The sequence below is a fragment of the Lathyrus oleraceus genome, chromosome 4, assembly GCF_024323335.1.
Source record: "Lathyrus oleraceus cultivar Zhongwan6 chromosome 4, CAAS_Psat_ZW6_1.0, whole genome shotgun sequence".
In the NCBI taxonomy this organism is placed as follows: domain Eukaryota; kingdom Viridiplantae; phylum Streptophyta; class Magnoliopsida; order Fabales; family Fabaceae; genus Lathyrus; species Lathyrus oleraceus.
Window position 1 is genome coordinate 9,223,909 of NC_066582.1, and position 16,565 is coordinate 9,240,473.

Here is a 16,565-nt window from a genome sequence, read left to right on the forward strand (position 1 = left end):
AACAAGGATATCAGATGCCAATAAATGGACTTATACTAATCTCACTCAACAAAACAAAACATGGATGTCAGATGCCAATCTATCTGGACTTATTCCAATCTCCACAGGATGATCATAGGAGTACAAAGGCCAACAACATGGTCTTACAATTGCATCCTCACATACAACAAACACACAAAAGCATTAAGCAAAGAGGACATAAGTAGCCAATGAAATGGTCTTACACTTAATCCCTTCCAAATCATAGGATCAATGGCCAATGGATGGACTTATAGTTGATTCCTCAATGGGCAAACCCAAACAAATCACAAAGATATGAAATGATGATCATGCAATAATGAACAATTAACGATGATAAATGCACAAAGGCAAACAATCAAACATGTACAGATGAACCAATAAGCAATCAATGATTCAATTAGCACACATTATATACAAGCAATTAGGCTCAAGCAAGGGTTAGACTTGAAAGTCAACTGGAATGGGGTAAATGGTGCTCTTAACCTTAACATTGAGAGTTAAGGTGAAGAAGATGAAAGGATATGAGGGGTGTGCCTCATCACTCTTATCCCTGGTTAGGGAGAGCATTGAATATCAGAAGGTGTGGGAGTTCAGAAAGTTGGAACTCTCTCCACAAGTTAATGACTCTATAGATCTTGGGTTAAGGTCCACAATGCTACGACATGTAATGTGAGCAAAGGGAAGACACACAGAATAGTAGGAGATGGACTACACATCTCTTCTATCTACCAATTGCCTTATCAAAAGGACTTTTCCTGCTTGGGGACAAAAATAAACAATCACAAACATTGCCTCTTAAGGAGGACTTCAGACGGGTGTCTAAGTAACAAGCCAGGTCTTCCAGACTACATGAAGAAGAGATGTTATACCTCAAGGCTTAAGCTATCAAGCAAAGCAAAAACAAGTTCACAAAGGAACTATAGCAACTAAGGTACCTGAAATCAATCCAATTCAATCAGTACTCAAGTCACAAAAGTCAAAACAGACAGATAAGAACCAACAGTCAATAAACAGACAATGCAATCATGTGCCAAGCACAAACTCAAATCAAATGAGCTAGAGGCATCCTACAAAACAAACCAATTTAGTTCATAACAACCAAATAAACCAACACAGGCCATATGAGTTAATCTCCTTAAAGCAATTGCTTCTTATCCTGAAAAACAAACTCAAACATGAGAAGCAAACCCTTAGGCCAAGGCCTAGGGTCAAAGAAAGAGAAATGGACCAAAACAGAACATGAAAATTTACAAGAATCAAGACTAATCAAATAAGAACATCATCCAATTGGTCCCATGTCAAAACTATGCACCAAATCCATTTCACAAACAAATCATGTCAAAGTGTGCAAGTTGAAACACATTGGAGCAAACAGAATGAACACAAGCATATCAAATCAACAATGGCTCAATAAATTCCAAGCAAAATCATGCCTAAACAGAACATATCAAATGGGCAACATACCAAAAATAATGGCATTTGGATAAGTAGAAGCATGTCAATAAAATCAACAAGTCAAGGTATGTAAAAACAAGCTCAAACAAGGCCACAAATGGTGCATCAACTTAAGGCAATCCTAAAACAGAAATGACATGAGATAAATGGTTCAAACCAAAGCCACAATGAACTTCAACATGTTAAGAACCAATGCACCAAATTTCAAGCTCATATGATAAGGCATAAGAATTTCACAAATCATCTAAATTCAACACTCAACAAAGGTCCAAACATGACAAACCAGAGGAGAAAATCTTAAACAAATTGGAAATGGATCCAAATATTCTACAAAATTCATGATCAAACCTAACATCCAGAAGAAGCATCATGCAAACATTCAGATCATTTGAAGTTCATATGGTATGGTAAATAAAATCAGCAAATTGGACAAGAAATGGTGTGACACACATTGTCACACCTCCATTAATCACATCATATCTCAACATCCAGAAACGCAAAAATCACAAACTCTATACCAAAAGATCAGTCAAGATGTCTAGATTATGCATGTAAAATTTCAGCTCCATTGGATCAAACATCATGATTTCACAAACAAAATGGTAGGCAATGTGCAAGGAATGGCATGTAAGAACAAACCCTAGGCAATTTAAAAATTCAACCGTGCACAAATCTTGAAAAAATATCCATAAAAGAGTAGACATGATGATGAACATTTCACAAAAAATTCCAGGTGATTTGGATTATTATTTTAGGATTTATGGATTTTTTAATGTGGAAGAAAATTAAAAAATGCATGAAACAAGTAATTATGAACATGTGAAGCATAGGTGGGAAAAAACAAAAGGCAACATGTGAAACGCCTGAGGCCAGGATCGAACTGGCGAGAAATTTAAAACTGGCGCTCACTTAATGAAACGCACTGTTTCATTAAGTGAGGTGGCGCGTTCTGATTCGTGGCATGGCACACAAACACGAAAATCATGCAAACACGGCTCATGGAAGATCAAAGCAGTTCTGGACACGAAATATTTAGGGTTCATCATACCTTTATCTTGTTCATCAAGATCAAAATCCAAACTCCACAGAAATGCATGAAAATTATATCAATCGAATCACCATTCATCACACATTACTAATCCAGCTTCAATTTAACCTAACTCTAACTGTATCCAACGCATCGAGCAAAATAAGTTTTGACATCCAAACTTAAAATCAACCTAATTTTCTCAAATCTTAATGAAAATTCAAGATCTAAAGTGCAGTATGATCTACCTTCCAAGATCTACAAAATACACATGAGAATTGCAAGAATTGGAGCAATCGAGTTCTTACCTTGATGATGATGCAGAGCTGGATTCGTGAGTTTCAATGCTTGGAGATGCAAAACAGATGCTCAATGATGATGAGGAAGATGAATGAATGCAAGGCTTTAGCTCAACAGTGCTTGAACACGACAAAATCTCCAACTGCCATGTGAATATTCAAGCTTCAACAGCCACAATTCTTCAAGAATTTTCTAAGATTTGGCTTCAATTCACTTCAATAATCCCTGCAGATGATGATTAGCACAAGAAACAAGCAAAAGAAATGATGAAATTCGATGGAAAAAGTTGAGAGGATTTGAGAGAATTTGAGATGAAAAGTGTTTGGATCTGAAATTGTGAAGTTCTATTCCTGATTTTCTATTATGATTAGCACTTTATACCACCTGTTAATCAAACTTGTTAATCATGATTAACAAAAATGCAATGGATTAAGTGAAATGGGAGTGTTGTGCAATTTGGACAAAATGCCCTTCATGCATGCATGGCAATGAACAGTACCGAGTTTCCACTTGAAATGCACTTCAAAATCAGTTTGGATGCAAATGTGATTAATTGGAAGTGAATAAAATGCATAATTTTCAAATTCACCTTTTCCCTCCAAAAATTCAAATTAACTCAATTGAAAAATGCTATTTTTTTATGATGAGAATTTGTGAAATATGATGCATGATTATGATAGTAGGGATCAAGAGAAAATTGCTTCAAAAAGAATCACATGAATTGGCCTTTTGATGCAAAAGTTATGCCTTGTTGAAGTTCAAAATTCCTTGCCAATGATTTGATCATAACTTGCCAACCACAAATGAGAAATGGATGTTCTTGGACTTTTTGGAAAGGTGAGAACAATATCTTCAACTTTCATGTTGGGAAAAATTTGATTTGAAGCTTTCTTGATGATGTAAATTTGAGGAGAAGACCTTTCCATTTTTGGCAGTTTGAAATTACAGGTCACTTACTATTTTTGGAAACTTTTCATCTGACCTCAAATTCTCCAATGATGATGTTTGAAATGCTATATTAGACTTGTATGGACATGAATGAGACCTCTCAAACCATCTCCCACCTTCAAATCCATGATTTAATGCACAGTTGACCACAATTGACTTTGCTAGGGTTTCAGCTGACCTAGCTATGCTCTGATGAATTTCAAGCCTCTACCACTTGAGATCTTGATTCAAAATGATACCATGGTTCATATGAACTCCTGATAAATGATTATGATGCCCAAATTCTTCAGAATGGCCACCATCTATGGCTCAATGGCTGCCTTTGACTGGCTTGACCTAATGTTGCTTCATCTGCAAGTAACAAGGTTTGATGACAATATTTTTGTACTTTTGGTTAGTAAACAAATGAAAAGCAATGATATACAAATGCTAAACATGCTTGGTGATCAAGAACCACTCTCAAAAGATGCCCCACCCACAGGAAAGAAAGCAAGGTGCACAATGATCCTTGAGGAAATGATATGATATGATATGATGCCATGAGGGATCTTAGGGACAAAATTGGGGTCTTACAGATGCCCCTATTTAAGGTCATTCTAGCCGGAGAAGTGAAGTTTAGAAATCTTCATCTCGACGCGGTAGAATGGGCTTAAATAACAGTAATGAGACAAATTTTGGTCCCTGAGAGACCTCATGATGCAAATGTATGCATGTAAAAGACACAAACTCTGTGGGGATATGGTTCGCACAGAAGAAAAGACGATCCATCGGAGTAATACACTTACCAAGAACAGAGACTCTAACAGGACTCTTATGGGGATAAAAAGAAAAAGAAGTGCGTGAGCAGGACACGACTCTGAGTTAGGGGAAAACAAAACTGACACAGCGTGACCAAAACATGACTGGAATGGAGACCTCACTGGGGAAGTGAAGGACTCATACTGGGGAAAAAGAAGAATTCCAAGGGACAAAACATCCAATGGAGAGACACAAGCTGACTCAAACTATCCACAAAGGATACTTCGGATGAAAATCCGGACTCGGACCAAGGAACAGTTCACAAAGAACCTCACTACCGGGGAAACTTGCATATATTGGGGAAAACGCCAATACAGCAAAGGGTAAAAAATCACCACAAGAAACTTGATCGCTCGACTTCGTGAGTCGAATTTGGGGTACAAACTGCAAGTGCACAGTTCTATCGCGTAGTTTTAAAAGATATCGATCCCACAGGGACTTATGAATCGATATACCGTTATCTAAGGTTACTACGTAAAGCTAAGGTGAATAGTGGTTGATTGTTTGGGGGGCGAAGCTAAAAACTAAACTAAGATCTAGATTAAATATTAATAAAGCGGATATCGGTATGCAGTTCGTCGTAATTAGGGACTCAATTCTTTGTCGGTTTCTTGGTTTTAAAATAAATCGTTTCAGTTAACTTTATTGATTAAAGGTTTTATCTCAAACTCTCGCTCTGTTGAATAAACCATGATTTTATGTTAATGTAGCTGTCACTTATAATTAAGTCAAAAACCACTTTTTGAAAGTAATAAAGTTGCAGAAACTCTTTTTAAGAAAACACTGACCGTTTTAAATACCCTTATCTCAAACTCTCGCTCTGTTGACTTAGGTTATACAATTAAACCCGAATGCTTAACTCTCGTCCTCACATTCAATCTTTAAAAATACTTTTTGGAAAAGGTCAGAATTTAATTAACTCTAAAACTTGCTCTCGCCCTGATCTAGAATTAATGCCTAATTTACACTGTCCAGTTAAAACCTCAAACTCTCGCTCTATTGATTTTAACTTCTTTATGTCTTTTACTTTGGTAAAAAATATTGTTATTAAACCTGTAAATTGAGACCGTAAAAAGATTGATTTTAATTTTAAGTTTAATTAGACCGACTTAGTCTTGATCCCTTATTTCGCTTACTTTACATACCGATATCTAGGCGAATTAGCCAGACATGCTAAACAAACAGAAATACATATCATGCATAAACAGACTCATCACAGGCAGATAATATAAATAAATAATAAAACAAAGCATTAAATAATGATTAAAGAACCTGAATGCGTTAAACAATAGTCTTGAACACTCCACCACAAGCCGGTAGGATTTGTTCTTGGATTCTTCAATTAAACAATAAATTAAACCAAGGAAATAAAACTAGAATCTAACGTAAGGTTAGATCCGATAAAAAGTTACACAATAGTTTCCGGTGTAGAAACTATTATGCGAAAAATATCTAAATGCTAAAAAGGGAAAGGTAAATTGCAAGGGAAAAAGAATGTAGAACTTGCAAAAGAAATAAACAAATAAACAATGTTAAGTTGCTGGAAAAGAAAATTGCAGAAGCGTAAAAAGAAAGAAAATTGGAAAAGCTTCGGCAGCGTGAGCGTGGAAAAAAAAACCGAGGAACCCTTTTAGGTTTTTGAAGTAGGTATTTATATTGGTGTTGGTAACTGCTTTTCGTTTCCCCAGGGTCTTCAACGTGGCTAAATGCATGGCGTGGATATAGGACACAAACTCCTCAACGTCTCTTCAAGTCTTCTGAGGGCGTCACTTGCGCCAAAAAGATAGTGGAATGGTGTGACGCTCGTTACACCATGTGTGGCGTCCGTCACAAGGCTGTTTTGTGTGACGCTCGTCACGCCCCCTGTGACGTCCGTCACAGGCACAGCATTGGTTTCTTGTGCGCTTTGGGCTGGGCTTTGGCCTTTGGTTCTTTTTCTCTCCTTTTTGCACCTCCTTTTCTTCCATTTTTACTTGTGCTTCAAAATAGGCTACCTGAGACAAATAGGAAGAAAATACCATGTAATATCTTATAAAATGCAGTAAACCGAAATAAATAGTCATAGAATTTAATGGAATTAAGTCCTAAAATATGGTATAATTTCGTGTTATCAAACTCCCCCATACTTAGATCTTTGCTTGTCCTCAAGCAAAATTCAGTATAGAACTCGTTTTTTAAAAAATTTTAGCCAGATGAAGTTTTCAAAACACACATCAATTCGTAATAGGTTGCAAATGGATTTTGTTTAGGAGCAACTTGAGTTTAACCTTGACATCAACAACTACCGTTACAACCTCAGATAACCCTGCCTTGTGCAAATCAGTTCAAGTACCCTATTATAGCTATCCTAGTTCCCTTACTCTTATTTCACCCGTTTTCATTCTAGCGAAATCACATTAAGCCCTTTATCTTTTCGCGCACATAGTGGAGTAACTGGTTAGTGATTATGATCCGCTTTTAGCTAGAAGTTCTGGTACATAAGTCGGATAACTTCGTTATTCAGTCCATTGCAAATTGCGGGGGATCGAACCGTAGTCCGCCCTACCAAGTTCAGTACCAGATACCTCCTGAACCAACTCATAATGGATCTTTCATATTATGCTTTTTGTATGATCTGCAACCTTTAGATTAAATGATCTGGTAAGGATCACCTAATTTAATCAGTGCATTTCCTGATATATTCGTATATTTTATGTTACTTTGGGGATCATTCACTTATATTCATCGGCTCTCCACGTAGTTTGCTATTAAGATGGTGCTGACTTCTCGTATAAACTACTCGGGGTTACTATAAAACTTAAAAGTTCAAGGGATTGGTATAATAGGTACTTATCCTGATCTAACATGTTGAGGTTCTTAGAGCGTTGTTATGGTAATAATTTTTTTTGTCTTGATTTCACTCAAGTTGTATAAAATAAGCGACCTTTATACTTATTGGGTGTGTTAAATTTTTGTTATGGCTCATGAAATTTTTTTTTTTTTTTTTTTTGAGGGAATAGATAATAGAAATTTTCACACTCGGGATTTTTTTTTTTTTTTTTGATTAAAAGGGAAATAACATTAAAAGGAAAAGTACATACTTGAAAAATGGAAGTAGGAAGAACAAGTTTTCCCCCCCATACTTAAATTAAACATTGTCCCCAATGTTTTAAAGAAAAGAAATACAATATGGAAAGGAAAAAGAAACTACAACTAAGGTTGTCTGCCGCCTCTGGTTCTTGGACCTGGTGATCTCGGACGTAAGTCTAAGTTTTCGAACCTGCTGAACAACTCAGTAAACCGCTGGTCGGTTATGGCATTCCTAGCATCCTGTTGTTGTTGCATTTGATGCATTATCTGCATCATCTCGACATTTTGTGCCTGCATACCCTCAATAGCATCCATGATGTCGTCGTTGGTTGCAGGCCTTCTTCGTCGACGACGTTGGGAGGATGGGCCAGATGTATTGTCGGAAGGGTTGAGCGGGACTGACTGTTGTGTAGGCGGATGATCACCTTGCTCCATTGCTTCAAACTCGTCTGTGTGCGGGTTTGTTTGTGAAGGCTCGGTGGCTTCGGGAGCGTTTAGATCATAGAGGTGGCGGTCGGGGTTTGTGACATCAGTTAGGGCGATATTTGGTAGAGCAACGCTTGGGACTGCCTGGTTGTTCACCATAAGATAATATCCTCCGCCTACTCTGTTCTTAATCAAGCGGCTGGATCGACAGTAGCTGATATCCATAGATAGGGGGGGTAGAGATTCTAAAGTTTGGAGTTTATCCCCTAGGTTTAGGCCAAGTGCTATGGTGGTGATTAATCCACCAATTATAAAAGGTTGCCGGCCTCTAGCACATAAGGTGCGGATATGATGAAATAGAAAGGAGGCGGCGTTTACCTGAGTATCCGGTTCGAAGACGCATTGGAGGAAAAATAGTTCCTTTGAGTTTACCTTGCTGTTGTTTGGCCTTCCAAAAACTGTGTTTTGCAGGATGCGGATAAAGTACCGGACGGTGGGGTTATGTATATGGGAGAGAAGGAGCTCTTCCCAGTTGTAGGTATCTATACCGGAAATTTTCTTAAAAAGGCCGAAAACGCCAACTGTGTTCCAGTTTGAGTTTGGAGGGATTCTGGGGTGTAGCAGACCTTCTATGGGAAAATGTAGCATGGTACTCAATTGGTTTTGGGTTAAGGAGTACTCGGTGTTGAACATACGGAAGGTTGCGGTACCGGTTAAAAATTCGTCTTCACCGGCGGGAGTGGTGTAGTCGTATGAACTTAAGAATTCTAAGGTTAGGGATGGGTAGGTGGGTTGATTATGAGTGCAAAGGAAGGTTAGGTTGGCTTGACGGAGCATCCATTCGATACCTTGGAGTAATCCTAATTGTTGTAAACAAGTTAAATCGGGGTACCTGGTGGAAACGACGCCTCGCTGTTGGAAACGCTCGAATTGCTCCCTTTGATAATTTTCATCTTCGGATCGGAAGATGATATTTCCAAAATTCTGATTTCCCGCCATTGTGATGAATGAAGCTTGAAGGGGTGATTTGGAAAGAAAAGAAATGTATTTGATAGGAGAGAATGGTTTGTGGTGAATGAAGGGAGGTTTGGTGGGTATTTATAGGAGAAGAATTTGGAAGTTGGAAAGGAGAAGTGGTTGAAAAGTAATTAAGTGTGGTTGAATGGAAATTAATGGGGAAAGTAAAAAGTTAAAAGGTGTAACGTTCGTCTCCAACGGCTCCTTAACGTTCACTAGTCTGAAGGGTGTTACGCTCGTCACAGGAGTGTGACGTTCGTAACAGGCACTTGGTGTGCCGGCCGTTATGGATTTGTGTGACGCTCGTCACACATTCCATTTTGGCAAGGCTTCAGTAGCGTGGATTTTATTTTTGTTATTTATTTTGTTTTGTTTTGCTTATGATTGGTTTATTCTGCAATTTAATTTATTGTGCACGCTTAATCTGCTTTGTATAATAATAATTCATAGGTAGCAACAGTAGAGCATAATAGCTATTGCATAATAAAATTAAATAAACAACTTCAATAAAATGATCATAATGTATTACAGGAAAGGAAAACAATGAAATGAAAGAGAAATAAATGTGAACATGAATTCAAATAACATTAATGAATAATCTAACTTAAGACTAAATAACTTAGAAAAATAACTAAATTCTATCCCTCTGTACGATCTCTGGCCGGAGGAGCAAAAGAGTTAACATGATGTAGCAACTCGTGGAACTGATTCGTCATACTGCTCATGTATCCTAGAACTTCGTGTCTCATGTTAGTAAATTCTCCTCTGAGGGTGTCTTGTTCTGACATCAAAGCTTCAATGGCGGTGTTATAATCAGTTCCGGGCATATGGTGCCGGAGGTCGGATATGGCTGATTCTTCGGTCTGAACAGGCTGAGGAGGAGGGTCAATATCATAATAACCGGATGGTGTCGCAGGGTCAGATTCAGCACGAGGGATCTGGTCATCATAAGTCTCATAGTCATCACAAATCTCATAGTCCTGGATGGATTCAGTGGATCCAGCAGGAGTGGGAGTTTCGTTCAGGTTATAGAGCCAGTTACTGCGGTTATGAATGCTAGTCCTAGGATCGGGCATGGTGAATAGGCAGAGAACCTGGTTATCAATAATAAGCTCAAACTCGTCAGACCCTAGGTTTGCTATAAACATAGTGTTGAAGAGGAAGGGTATACTCATAGTAGTAATGCCACAAAAAGGGCTAAGGTCAAGCATAGGCTGACGTAATCCAATAGCATTACCTATCATAGTTATCAAACCGCCTATTCTAATGGGTGCTCGCTCATCCTGGATAAGGTGGTCCAAATTAGCTAACATAAAAGTGGCACCGTTCACTGGACGGTTCTGGGAAGCACAAAATATGATGAAGAGTTCATCACGTGAAACTGAAGTACTATTTGGCTTCTTCCCAAATAAAGTGTGGGTCAGGATCTTATGGAAATAGCGAAAGGCCGGGTTGTGTATGTTTCCAGAGAGAAACTCATGTTCTTCGGGCTCCTCATTTCCAGACAGCTTACCCCAAAAGTGTTCAAGTTCTCTATGTTCAAAAAGTTCTTCCTGGCTTACTGTGAATGTGTCAAAGGAGGTAGGAAAACCCAAAAGATTGGTAAAGTCTCTAATATTAAATTGGTACTCCATATTGAACATTCTGAACTGGATAAAACCTCTGCTAATTCCTTTTCCATGGCTGGGTAGATAGATTAATGAGCTAAGGAATTCTAGTGTGAGTCTCCGGTAGGTGGTGAAATGTCTCAGGATAGGGGATGTCTCCCATCCTATCTGGTTCAGCAAATACAGGACACTCTGTCTAAGTCCAAGGGCAGTCATAGCCCAATCATCAGCATATAAACTAGGTAGCATCTCTCTGGTGGCTAGTTCTTCAAACTTTTGTTTCTGAGCCATTCCTCTGAATTTGATACTCATACGATCAAAATGTCCCATCTGGTTAGTGTTAGCTAGAGAAAAGAAAACATGAGTTTTAGTCAGGATTTGGCCAAATGCCGAAAGAAGAAAAAATTATTATTATATATATATATTATTTTTCTCTTCTTTTTTTTTTTGAATTAAAAATAAATCAGGAATTAATACTAAACAGAAATTAAAAGAATAATTTAGGAAAAAGAAAAAAAAAAAAGGAAAATGATAATAATAGAATAAGAAAATAATTGTGGGTTGTCTCCCACTAAGCGCTTTGTTTAAATGTCGCAAGCTCGACAAAGAAACTGTTAAGTATAATCTGTAGGTCCTGGGGGCATTTCGTCTAAATGTAGGATTTGCGAATCTCCATTGGTTTCCGCATAATGATAGTGTTTTAGACGTTGCCCGTTTACGGTAAACGGTTCTGTGGATTTGCCTTTGATTTCTATTGCTCCACTGGGGAAGATGTTAGTGATATGAAAAGGTCCTGACCATCTGGATCGTAGTTTTCCCGGGAATAACTTTAGTCTAGAGTTAAATAAAAGGACTGCGTCGCCTTGCTTGAAGATTTTCCTTGATATACGCTTGTCATGCCATTGTTTTGTTCTTTCTTTATAGATTCTGGCATTTTCATAGGCGTCTCTTCTGAGTTCTTCTAATTCATTTATGTCAAGGATTCTCTTTTCACTGGCGGCTTTATAGTTTAGATTCAGATTTCTAATAGCCCAATAGGCTTTATGTTCTAATTCTACCGGGAGGTGACAGGATTTTCCATAAATGAGCTTAAATGGGGTCGTCCCTATGGGGGTTTTATAAGCAGTTCGGTATGCCCACAAAGCTTCTGGTAATTTCAATGACCAATCTTTCCTTGAAGTGGCGACCGTTTTTTCTAGTATTTGCTTGATTTCTCTGTTAGATACTTCCACTTGTCCACTGGTCTGAGGGTGGTAAGGTGTCGCTATCCTATGTCTCACTCCATATTTAAATAATAATTTTTCGAGTACCTTGGATATAAAGTGCGATCCACCATCACTGATTACTATTCTTGGGATGCCAAATCTCTGAAATATTATATTCTTAAAGAGTCTAGTTACTACTCGGGTGTCGTTTGTTGGGGATGCTACAGCTTCGATCCATTTTGATACGTAGTCAACTGCCACGAGTATGTATTTGTTACCGAAAGAGGATGGAAAAGGTCCCATGAAGTCTATTCCCCACACGTCGAAGATCTCTACTTCCAAAATACCTTTTTGTGGCATCTCGTCACGTCTAGATATGTTTCCCGTGCGTTGACATCTGTCACATTCCTTAATAGCCGCATGTACGTCCTTCCATATAGTTGGCCAATAAAAGCCGGCTTGTAGGATTTTAGAGCAGGTCTTGGATGTACTTGTGTGTCCACCATAAGGAGCGGAGTGGCAGTGTTGGATTATATTTTCTACCTCTTCTTCGGGTATACATCGACGGAAAATACCATCGGGGCCTCTTTTGAAAAGTAAGGGATCATCCCAGTAATAGTGTTTTATGTCGTAGAAGAATCGTTTCTTCTGTTGGTAAGATAAAGTAGGTGGAACTATTCCGGCAGCTAAATAATTGACGAGATCAGCGTACCATGGTGTGGCAGATATAGCTAAAGTGGTTTCTACTTGCATGTCGGAGTTGTTCTCTTCCAAAGTAGCTATAAGTTTGTCATACGAGAAATCATCATTAATTGATGTTCTTTCCGGTTCAAGGTTCTCAAGTCTAGAGAGATGGTCTGCTACTACGTTTTCAGTTCCTTTCTTGTCCTTGATTTCTAAGTCGAATTCTTGTAGCAACAAGATCCATCTTAGGAGTCTAGGTTTAGCATCCTTTTTTGTTAAAAGGTACTTGATAGCAGCGTGATCAGTGTAAACTATTATTTTAGCTCCAACCAAGTAAGAACGAAATTTATCTAGCGCAAATACCACTGCTAGGAGTTCTTTCTCGGTAGTGGCGTAATTCATTTGCGCTTCATCCAGGGTTCTGCTTGCGTAATATATAACGTGAAGCTTTTTATCCTGGCGTTGTCCTAACACAGCACCTACAGCATAATCGCTAGCATCGCACATTATTTCGAATGGTTCATTCCAGTCTGGTGTCTGCATTATGGGTGCGGAGATCAATGCTTGCTTAAGCGTTTGAAATGCTTTTAAACAGTTATCGTCGAATATGAATTCGGCATCTTTCATCAACAGTCCGGTTAAAGGTTTAGTTATCTTAGAGAAGTCTTTGATGAATCGTCGGTAAAAACCGGCGTGTCCTAAAAAGCTTCGTACTTCTCTCACGGTTCTTGGGGGTTGAAGATTTTCGATTACCTCTATTTTGGCTTTGTCTACTTCAATTCCTCTGTTCGAGATGATGTGTCCTAAAACAATTCCTTCTTGTACCATAAAGTGGCACTTTTCCCAATTAAGTACTAAGTTTACTTTTACACATCGCTCAAGAACTCTTTCCAGGTTTTCAAGGCATTCTTCGAAACTTTGTCCGTATACAGAAAAGTCATCCATAAATACTTCCATGATGTTTTCGAGAAAGTCGGCGAAAATTGCCATCATGCATCTTTGAAAGGTTGCAGGGGCATTACACAGACCAAACGGCATTCGTCTATAAGCGAAGGTACCAAAAGGGCACGTGAACGTTGTCTTTTCTTGGTCATCAGGGTGAATTGGTATTTGAAAGAAGCCTGAATAACCGTCTAGATAACAGAAATGTGAATGTTTTGCTAATCGTTCTAACATTTGGTCAATGAATGGTAAAGGGAAATGATCTTTTCGGGTTGCTTTGTTTAGTTTCCTATAATCAATGCACATTCTCCATCCTGATTCGATTCGTTTAGTTATAGTTTCCCCTTTTTCGTTTTCAATAACGGTTATGCCTCCTTTCTTAGGTACAACGTGCACAGGACTAACCCATTTGCTATCAGATATAGGATATATAATACCTGCTTCCAATAACTTGGTTATTTCCTTTTTTACTACCTCACTTAGGATCGGATTTAGTCTTCTCTGGTGTTCCCTAGAGGTTTTACAGTCTTCTTCTAACATGATGCGGTGCATACAAATAGAAGGACTTATTCCTTTAAGATCGGTGATGTGGTACCCTAGTGCGGTTGGATACTTCCTTAAGATATGTAAGAGTTTTTCTGTTTCGAGTCTCCCTAGATCTGCATTAACTATCACAGGTCGTTCGAGTTCTAAGTCTAGGAATTCATATCTCAGATTTTTGGGAAGTGTTTTCAGGTCAGGGTTGGTTTGTTAAGACATTGCGTAGGATCCGGTGTTATTGCTAAACATTGGTATGATTTGTCTTCTACAAGGCAGTCAGGTGATTTGTCTTCTTCTGACTCTGCTTCTTTTATGCATTCATCGATGATATCCATGAAGTAACATGTATCTTCTATTGCAGGTGCTTTCAAGAATTTGGAAAGAATGAACTCAATTTTCTCTTCACCTACTTCGAAGGTGAGTCGTCCTCGTTTTACGTCTATGATTGCACCGGCAGTTGCTAAGAATGGTCTTCCCAGTATAATGGGCGTAATATCATCTTCTCTAATGTCCATAATTGTAAAATCAGTGGGAATGTAGAATTGACCTATGCGTACGGGAACGTTTTCAAGGATTCCTACAGGATATTTGATGGAACGATCTGCTAGTTGCACAGACATTCTGGTTGGTCTTAATTCTCCCATTTCCAGTTTCTTACATATGGATAAAGGCATAACGCTAATTCCGGCTCCTAAATCGCATAAGGCTTTGTCGATGACAAATTTTCCTATGTGACAGGGTATAGAGAAACTACCTGGATCCTTGAGTTTAGGGGGCATGTTTTGGATTATAGCGCTACATTCGGCAGGGAGTGTAACGGTTTCGCTATCCTCAAGTTTCCTCTTATTAGAAAGGATTTCTTTTAAGAATTTAGCATATGAGGGCATCTGCGTAATAGCTTCGGTGAACGGAATTGTAACGTTTAATTGTTTAAGGAGATCAACAAATTTTCTAAATTGGCCCGCATCTTTGGTTTTAACAAGCCTTTGAGGGTAAGGTATAGGTGGTTTGTAAGGTGGTGGAGGTACATAAGGTTCCTTCTTTTCTAGGGTTTCCTTATTACTCTCTTCCTTTTCCTTAAGTTCACTTTCCTCAGTTGATTTCTTAGGGTTTTGGTTTTCTATCCTTGGATCAGACGGTCCTTCCACTTCCGTTCCACTTCTTAATATAATTGCATGAGCTTGGCTTCTCGGATTAGGTTGGGGCTGTCCAGGGAATGTACCAGTTGGGGCAGCAGTAGGTGCTTGTTGTTGGGCTACTTGTGATATTTGTGTTTCCAGCATTTTGTTATGGGTAGCCAAGGCATCTACTTTGCTTGCTAGTTGTTTAAGTTGTTCGCCAGTGTGTACATTCTGGTTTAAGAAATCTTTATTGGTTTGTTGTTGGGAAGCTATAAAGTTTTCCATCATGATTTCCAAGTTGGATTTCCTAGGGGCGTTATTGTTAGGCATGGATGGGTTCGGTTTCTGATATCCCGGAGGTATAGCTGGGGCTTGATTTGGAGACTGTCCAGGTGCGTACAAAGCGTTATTACTCTTATATGAAAAGTTTGGATGGTTCTTCCAATTTGAGTTATAGGTATTCGAGTAGGGGCTTCCTTGAGCATAGTTTACTTGCTCTGCTTGGATTCCCGTCAAGAGTTGACAGTCCGTAGGAGTGTGGCCTTGGATTCCACAGACCTCGCAATTCTGAGTTATAGCAACCACGGCGGCTGGAGGTGATACGTTTAAACTTTCAATTTTCTGGACCAAAGCATCCACTTTTGCGTTAACGTGATCAAGGTTACTTATCTCGTACATGCCAGTTTTCGTTTGAGGTTTTTCCACCGTTGTTCGTTCGGTTCCCCACTGATAGTGGTTTTGGGCCATGCTCTCGATAAGCTGGTAAGCATCAGCATAAGGTTTGTTCATCAATGCACCACCTGCAGCGGCGTCTATTGTTAACCTTGTGTTGTATAAGAGACCATTATAAAATGTGTGAATTACTAACCAGTCTTCCAAACCATGGTGTGGGCAAAGTCTCATCATGGCTTTGTATCTTTCCCATGCTTCGAAAAGAGACTCGTTGTCTTTCTGTTTAAATCCGTTTATCTGGGCTCTTAACATAGCTGTTTTGCTTGGCGGAAAGTATCGGGCAAGAAAAACTTTCTTCAACTCGTTCCATGTGGTGACTGAGTTGGAAGGGAGAGATTGAAGCCATCTTCTAGCGCTATCTCTTAATGAGAAAGGAAAAAGACGAAGTCGAATTGCCTCTGAAGTGACACCATTAGCTTTAACAGTATCAGCGTATTGAACAAATACGGATAAATGAAGGTTTGGATCCTCGGTAGGATTTCCAGAGAATTGGTTCTGTTGCACCGCCTGCAACAGCGAAGGTTTAAGTTCGAAGTTGTTTGCTTCGATTGCGGGCGGAGCAATACTTGAATGCGGCTCATCTTGCGATGGAGCGGCGTAATCTCTAAGAGCACGAGCTGGTTCTGCCATCTCGGTTATCGAAGGAAAAAGGTTTTTGAAATCAGGAAGTTCT

At 38.9% G+C, this 16,565-nt stretch overlaps 1 pseudogene; it reads left to right on the forward strand.

Moving 5' to 3' along the window:
- Positions 1-16,037: 16,037 nt before the first annotated feature.
- Positions 16,038-16,137, forward strand: LOC127077431 (uncharacterized; annotated as a pseudogene).
- The last annotated feature ends 428 nt before the right edge of the window (positions 16,138-16,565 follow it).